Genomic DNA, 7,657 nt, shown 5'->3' with positions numbered 1-7,657 from the left:
CAGCCCCTTCTTGCCTGTAAGGTCTCTTTTGAGAAATCTGCTGACAGTCTGATGGGAACTCCTTTGTAGGTGACAGTCCCCTTAGCTCTTGCTGCTTCTAGTATTCTCTCCTTCATTTTAATCTTGGCTAGTGTAATGATGATGTGCCTTGGTGTGTTTCTTCTTGGGTCCAACTTCTTTGGGACTCTGAGCTTCCTGGATTTCCTGGAAGTCTATTTCCTTTGCCAGATTGGGGAAATTCTCCTTTATTATTTGTTCAAATAAGTTTTCCACTCGTGACTGTTCCTCTTCCCCTTCTGGTACCCCTATAATCGAATGTTGGAACGTTTAAAGATGTCCTGGAGGTTCCTAAGCCTCTCCTCATTTTTTTGAATTCTTGTTTCTTCATTCTTTTCTGTTTGGTCATTTTTTCCTTCCTTCTGGTTTACTCCCTTGATTTGAGTCCCAGTTTCTTTTCCATTACTGTTGGTTTCCTGTGCATTACCATTCATTTCAATTAGTTTAGCTTTCATATGTTTCTCTAATTTGTGACTATAATCAACCAGTTCTGTGAGCATCCTGATCACCAGTGTTTTGAACTGTGCATTTGAAAGTTTGGCTATTTCTTCATCACTTAGATATATCGGCTCTGGGGCTCTGAACTGTTCTTGAGCTATTTTTGGTCTGTTCGTGCTTGTTAAGTATGAGGAGCGGAGCCCTAGTTGTTTACCAGGGCGGGGCCACTCAGGTCGCTGGTTTGTGACGTTGTATGTGGGGGCGGGGTCAGAGAGGGAGCAATGGCGGTCCTCTCCACTCGCCAGTCCGTCCCACCGCCCTGGCCTGTTTATCCCAGCGGAAAGGTGCAAGCCTACCACCCTGCACTGTGCAGTCTCAATGCTCGCCTCTTCACTGTTTTATCTGTACGCAAATGCTCCACCGACAGCAGCCAGCCAGCCAGCAGTGCCTCTTCCCTGTGTCCGCCGGTAGCCAGCCTGCACCGCACCTGGGATCACCGCACCTGGGATCTGCGCCCTCGGCTGCTTGAGCACCACCTGGTCAGGGATCTTTTTTGCCAACCCGCTCTGCTGCTGGCTTCGCTCCTCTTACTGGTTTAGCTGAGCATTTCATTGTCTTTGGACTCCGTATTGTTGATTTTCTGTGTGGTCTGGTTATGTTTATTGTTGTTAAAACTTTATTTTTAGATTTGGTTGTGCGAGGATGCAAGGTGTTTTCACCTACGCCTCCATCTTGGCGGAGAAGTCCACAACTGAGTTTTGTGTAATTTTGTATCCTGCTATTTTGCTCAATTCATCCATTGGTTCTAACAGTAGGGTTTTGTTGTTGTTTTTGTGGAATCTTTAGAGCTTTCTACCCATAAGATTATATTATCTATAAACAGATCATTTTACTTCTTCCTTGCCTAATTGCCCCGGCTAGACCTTCCACTACTGTATGTTGAATGGAAGTGGTGAAAGCAGACATTTTTGCCTTGATTCTGATCTTAGAGAAAATGCTTTCACTTCTTTACCACTGAGTATAATTGGTTGTTACTGGTTTTTTTTGTATATGGCTTTTATTATGTTGAAGTAGTTTCCTCCTATTCCTAGTTTGTTGAATGCTTTTTATCGTGAAAGGATGTTAAATTTTTACCAAATGCTTTTACTGCATCCATCGAGATGATCCTGTTCATTTCTTTATTGTTAGTGTGGTGTATTACAACTTCCATGTTGAACTACCCTTGCATTTCAGCGTTAAATCTCATTGGTGTGTAATCCTTTTAGTATGCTGCTGAATTTGGTTTTCAAGTATTTTGTTGGGGACTTTGCATCAATATTTATAAAAAATTATAGTCTGTAGTTTTTGTTTTGGTTTGTTTTGGGTTTTGATATGGCTTTGGTATCAGGGTTATGCTGGCCACACAGAATACCTCTTCAGCTTTTTTGGAAAAGTTTGAGAATTGGTATTCTTTAAATTTTTAGAATTCACCAGTGAAGTAATTAGGTCCTGGGCTTTTATCAGACTTTTTTACTACTGATTCAATATCAGTACTAGTTATAGGTCTATTCAGACTTTGTTTCTTCATGATGTAGTCATGGTAGGTGTTGTGTTCTAGGAGTTTTCTCTTTAAGATTTTCTTTATTTACTTTTAGAGAGAAGGGAAGGGAGGGGAAAAAGGGAGAAAAACATCAGTGTGTGAGAGACACATCCATTGGTTGCCTCTCCAATGCCCCCAACCGGAGACTGGCCTACAACCCAGGCATGTGGCCTGGCCAGAAACCAAACCGGTGACTTTTCAGTTTGCAGGTCAGCATTCAATCCATTGAGGCCAGGGCTCTTTTTCATCTAAGTGATCTAATTTGTTAGTGTATAGTATTCTCTCATAATTCTTTTAAAATTATTATTAGAAGTCCAGTCAAGATGAAGGCATAGGTAGACATGCCTCACCTCACTGCACAACCATAAGAAGGAACACAACTAACTTAAAAACAAAAAGTGTCCAGAACTGCCAGATAATCACCCAGAAAAAGAGTGAGAACTGTACAGAAGTCCAACAACCAAGGATTTAGAGAAGCTATATTCAACTAGACGAGTAGAAGAGGTGGAGATGGGGAGTCGGGGAAGACTCAGTGTGGTGGTGGTGAGCGGGGGTGTGGAGAGGTGGCAAGGTGGACGTGGCTAGAACAGGCAGCCCCACATTCATGTGGGGTGGATAAAAATCAGAGACACTGAGTAAGTGAACTTATCCCCTGGCCAGACCGTGCAGCCCGACTCCAGCACCAGAAAAAATAAAGCCTCATAACTTTAACACAATGGGGGTTGTGGTAGCAGACGAAATGCTGGTTTCTCAGGAGATCAGAATGTACGCAAACTCACCCACCCTGGTAACTACAACCAGGACAGCAGCTGGAGGGGCACCAGAGTTGCATACGGGAAGTGGGTGAAGAACCTGGAAATGGGTTGAGGGCCAGGCAAGCAGCAGTACTGTCAGCCACAGCAGTACTGTCCCCTCTTTGACTCCTCCCCTGCCACGTGAAGCCATGGTTGCCCCCACCCTGGTGAGTACCCAAGCTCTGCCTGATACAACAGGTGCGCTAAAACGCAATCAAAGCAGCTACACACACACACACACACACACACACACACACACACACACATCCAAAATCAGTAGACAAAGAAATATTGCCCAAATGAAGGAACAGAACCCCAGAAAAAGAACTAAGTGATGCAAACAGTCAACCTGCCAGATACTAAGTTCTAAACAATGGTAGTCAGATTGCTCAAAGATCTCACTGAGTATGGCAAAAGCATAAAAAAGAAGTGAAGGCTCTACTAAGGGAAATAAAGAAAGATCCACAGGAAACCAATAGTGAAGGGAAGGAAGCTGGGATTCAAATCGATTTGGAATGTAAAAAAGAAATAAACATTCAACCAGGACAAAATGAAGAAACAAGAATTCAAAAACACAAGGAGAGTTTAAGACAACTCTGAAAGGGCCTCCAAAAGGGCCAACATCTGAATTATAGAAATGCCAGAAGAAGAGGAAGAGCAAGAAATTAAAAATTTATTTGAAAATATAGTGAAAAAAATTTCCCCTAATTTGGCAAAGGAAATAGGCACACAAGTCTAGGAAGCACAGAGTCCCAAACAAGATGGATACAAAGAGGCCCACTCCAAGACACATCAAAATCAAAATGCCAAAGTTTAAAGATAAAGAGAAAATCTTAGAAGCAGCAAGAGAAAGGCAAAGAGTTACTCACAAAGGAGTTCTCATAAGACTATCAGCTGATTTCTCAAGAGAAACTTAGCAGGCAAGAAGGGACTGGCAAGAAGTATTCAAAGTGATGAAAAGCAAGGACTGACAACCAAGATTACTCTATCCAGCAAAGATACCACATAGAATTGAAGGACAGATACAGTGCTTCCCAGACAAGGTAAAGCTAAAGGAGTTCATCATCACCAAGCCCTTATATGAAATGTTAAAGGGACTTATTTAAGAAAAAGATCAAAACTATGAAAAGATGATCACAACTATCAAAAACTGAATCTAAAAAACAAAAACAAACAACAGGAATAGAATCACAGATATGGAGATCATTTGGAGGGTTACAGTTGGGAGGGAGAAGGGGAAGAATGGGGAAAAGGCATAGGGATTTAGAAGCACAATTAGGTAGGTATAGAATAGAAGGAGATCTTAAGAGCAGTGTAGGTAATGGAGAAGCCAAAGAACTTACATGCACAGCCATGGACTAGAACTAAAGGGGGTGGATGGCTGAAGGGAAGAAGGTGGGTACCAGGTGGAGGGAGGCAAAGGGGGCAAATTGGCACAGCTGGAACAGCATAATCAATAAATATACTTTAAAATAAAAAAATTTTACACAAGGACATTTTTCATTGCTCCTAGGGAGAGGGAAACATCAGTGCAAAAGAGAAACACAAAGTTTCCCATACATGCTTCCCATACATGCCCGAACTGGGGATTCAACCACAACCTAGGTATGTGCCTGACTGGGTATCAAACCTACAACCTTTTGGTTACTGATGACACTCCAACCGAGCCACACCGGCCAGGGCTTATAATCCTTTTTATTCCTTCATTATCAGTAGAAAATCCCCCACTTTCTGATTTTAGAAATGAGTCTTTATTTTAGTTCATTTAGCCAAAGGTTTGCCAATTTTTTTCATCTTTTCCAAGGACCAAATTTTGGTTTCATTTAATTTTCCCAATTGGTTTTCTCTTCTTTCATGTGTCTCTGTTCTAATCTTTATTGTAATTGCTAGCTTCAGGTTTAGTTTGTCCTTTTTCTAGTTCCTGAAGTTGTAGTTTTGTGGATTTGAGCTCATTTTTTTAAAAAGAATTTTATCGATTGATTTGATATAAATTATCGATTTGTGGTTCCACTTATTTATGCTTTCATTGGTTGATTCCTGCATGGCCCTGCCCAGGGATCAAACCTGTAACCTTGGCACATTGGGATGATGCTCCAGCCAACTGAGCTACCCAGCCAGGGCTTGTTTTTCAATGTAAGCACTCGTAGATCTAAATTTCTCTTAATACCACTTTGTGTTCCATGCATTTTGGTATGTTGCTTTTGTTTGTTCTTTATGTATTTATTTTCCTTGTGAATTTTCCAGTTTTATTTCTGTTGATTTCTCACTTTATCCAGTTGTGGTCAGAGATGCTGCTTTGTATAATTACCTCTTTAAAATCTATTGAGCCCTGGCTGGTGTAGCTCAGTGGACTGAGTGTGGGCTGTGAACCAAAGGGTTGCGGTTCTATTCCCAGTCAGGGCACATGCCTGGGTTGCGGGCCAGGTACCCAGTGGGGGCACATGAGAGGCAACCATACATTGATGTTTCTCTCCCTCTTTCTCCTTCCCTTCCCCTCTAAAAATATTTTTTAAAAAATCTACTGAGACTTCATTTGTGGCCAAACATATGGGTAACCTAGAGAATGCCCCATGTGCACTTGAAAAAATTGTATGGTCTTGTTGGGTATTCTATATAGGTCTGTAATAGGTTATTGTTCTCTATTTCCTTGTTTATCTTCTTTTTTTAAAAGTATATTTTATTGATTATGCCATTACAGTTGTCCCATTTCCCTCCCTTCATTCCCCTCCACCCTTCACACCCCCTCCCCCACCATTCCCCCCTTTAGTTTATGTCCATGTGTCACAAATTCTTGAGATTCTATATTTCCCATACTATTCTTGCCCTCCCCCCTATCTACTGTCTATGCTACTTATTCTCTGTACCTTCTCCCCTTCTCCTCCTCCCACTCCCCTCTTGCTAACCCTCCATGTGATCTTCATTTCTATGGTTCTGCTCCTGATCTAGCTGTCCTCTTAATTTGCTTTTGTTTTAGGTGTGGTTGTTAATAACTGTGAGTTTGCTGTCCTTTTACTGTTCATCTTTTTTATCTTCTTTTTCTTAGATAAGTCTCTAACATTTCATATAATAAGGGCTTGGTGATGATGAACTCCTTGAATTTGATCTTATCTGAGAAACACTTTATCTGCCCTTCCCATTCTAAATGAAAGCTTTGCCGGATAGAGCAATCTTGGATGTAGGTCTTTGAATTTCATGACTTGGAATACTTCTTTCCAGCCCCTTCTTGCCTGTAAGGTCTCTTTTGAGAAATCTGATAGTCTGATGGGAACTCCTTTGTAGGTGACTGTCCCCTTATCTCTTGCTGCTTCTGGGATTCTCTCCTTCATTTTAATCTTGGCTAAAATCCTGGATTTTCTGGAAGTCTATTGCCTTTGCCAGATTGGGAAAGTTCTCCTTTATTATTTGTTCAAATACATTTTCCATGTGTTGCTCTTCCTGTTCCCCTTCTGGTACCCCTATAATTTGGATGTTGGAGTGTTTAAAGATGTCCTGGAGGTTCCTAAGCCTCTCCTCATTTTTTTGAATTATTATTTCTTCATTCTTTTCTGTTTGGTCACTTTTTTCTTCCTTCTGGTCCACTCCCTTGATTTGAGTCCCAGTTTCTCTTTCCATTACTGTTGGTTTCCTGTGCATTTCCATTCATTTCAATTAGTTTAGCCTTCATTTGTTCCTCTAATTTGTGACTAAAATCAGCCAGTTCTGTGAGCATCCTGATCACCAGTGTTTTGAACCGTGCATCTGATAGGTTGGCTATCTCTTGGTTGCTTAGAATTACTGGCTCTGGGGCTTTGAGCTGTTGAGCCATAATGTTTTGGTCTGTTTGTGCCTGTTATATATGAGGGGTGGAGCCTTAGGTGTTCACCATGGCAGCTCCTGGGTAGGTCTGGCCACTTTTTCCTTCCTGATCCTGTTCCGCCAGCCTGACTCTGCCCCTCTTACCGGTCTGGATGAATGGTTTGTTGTTTTCGGACTTCCATACAGTTCAATTTTCTGTGTTTTGGTTGCGTTTTTGTTACTAAAACTTTGTTGTCTTTAAACTTGGTTGTGCTAGGAGGCACAGTGTTTCCACCTATGCCTCCATCTTGGCTGGAAGTCTTCCTTGTTTATCTTCTGTTTGATTGTTCTATCCATTACTGAGTGGGATATTATAGTCTTCAACTATTATTTAGTTCTATAGAACTAAAGAAATAGTTCTGTCCTTCTTTGACTCATATATTTTGCTAGTCTGTTACTAGGTGTGTAAATGTTTGTAATGGTTCTTTCTGCTCTACCATTTTGCAACTAAACCAAACCAAACCAAACCAAACTAAAATACTTAAATAGTATTGATAAGTTTCATCTGATCTCTCTCAAAACAGCCCTGTGAAGAAGCAACATCAGAGATTATTCCCTCTTACACAGGGGAAACTAAGAATAAGAAAGGTGGAGTGTGACCCAAGGTTTGAAAACACCACCGCCCTCCACTCCCAGAAGAGCAAGGAGGCTTTGAAAGTTTGGTATATGCCACTGGGCAACTTGAGACCCCACCTCTATCCCCCACTGGGAATCCAAGCATATAAATATACAACAGTCAGGATTAATAAATAATCTCACCCCCATACCCCTAAACTTGCCCTAATAAATCTAGTCTTTGGTCTACTCTGTATCCCAGTTCAGTACCAAAGTGTTCTCTCTCCATCTGATGGCCAGTCTCCCTTTGGATGGCAAATGAAACAAGGCTCCCATAAAGCTCCTTGGGGCCAGAAGTCTCAAAAACACAAAGGGAAAAAGCCAATACCATGAATGCTAT

Source organism: Artibeus jamaicensis, unplaced genomic scaffold, assembly GCF_021234435.1.
Source record: "Artibeus jamaicensis isolate MK-2021 breed Jamaican fruit bat unplaced genomic scaffold, CSHL_Jam_final contig_64, whole genome shotgun sequence".
NCBI classification, from domain to species: domain Eukaryota; kingdom Metazoa; phylum Chordata; class Mammalia; order Chiroptera; family Phyllostomidae; genus Artibeus; species Artibeus jamaicensis.
Note: the sequence above shows the minus strand (reverse complement) of the source record.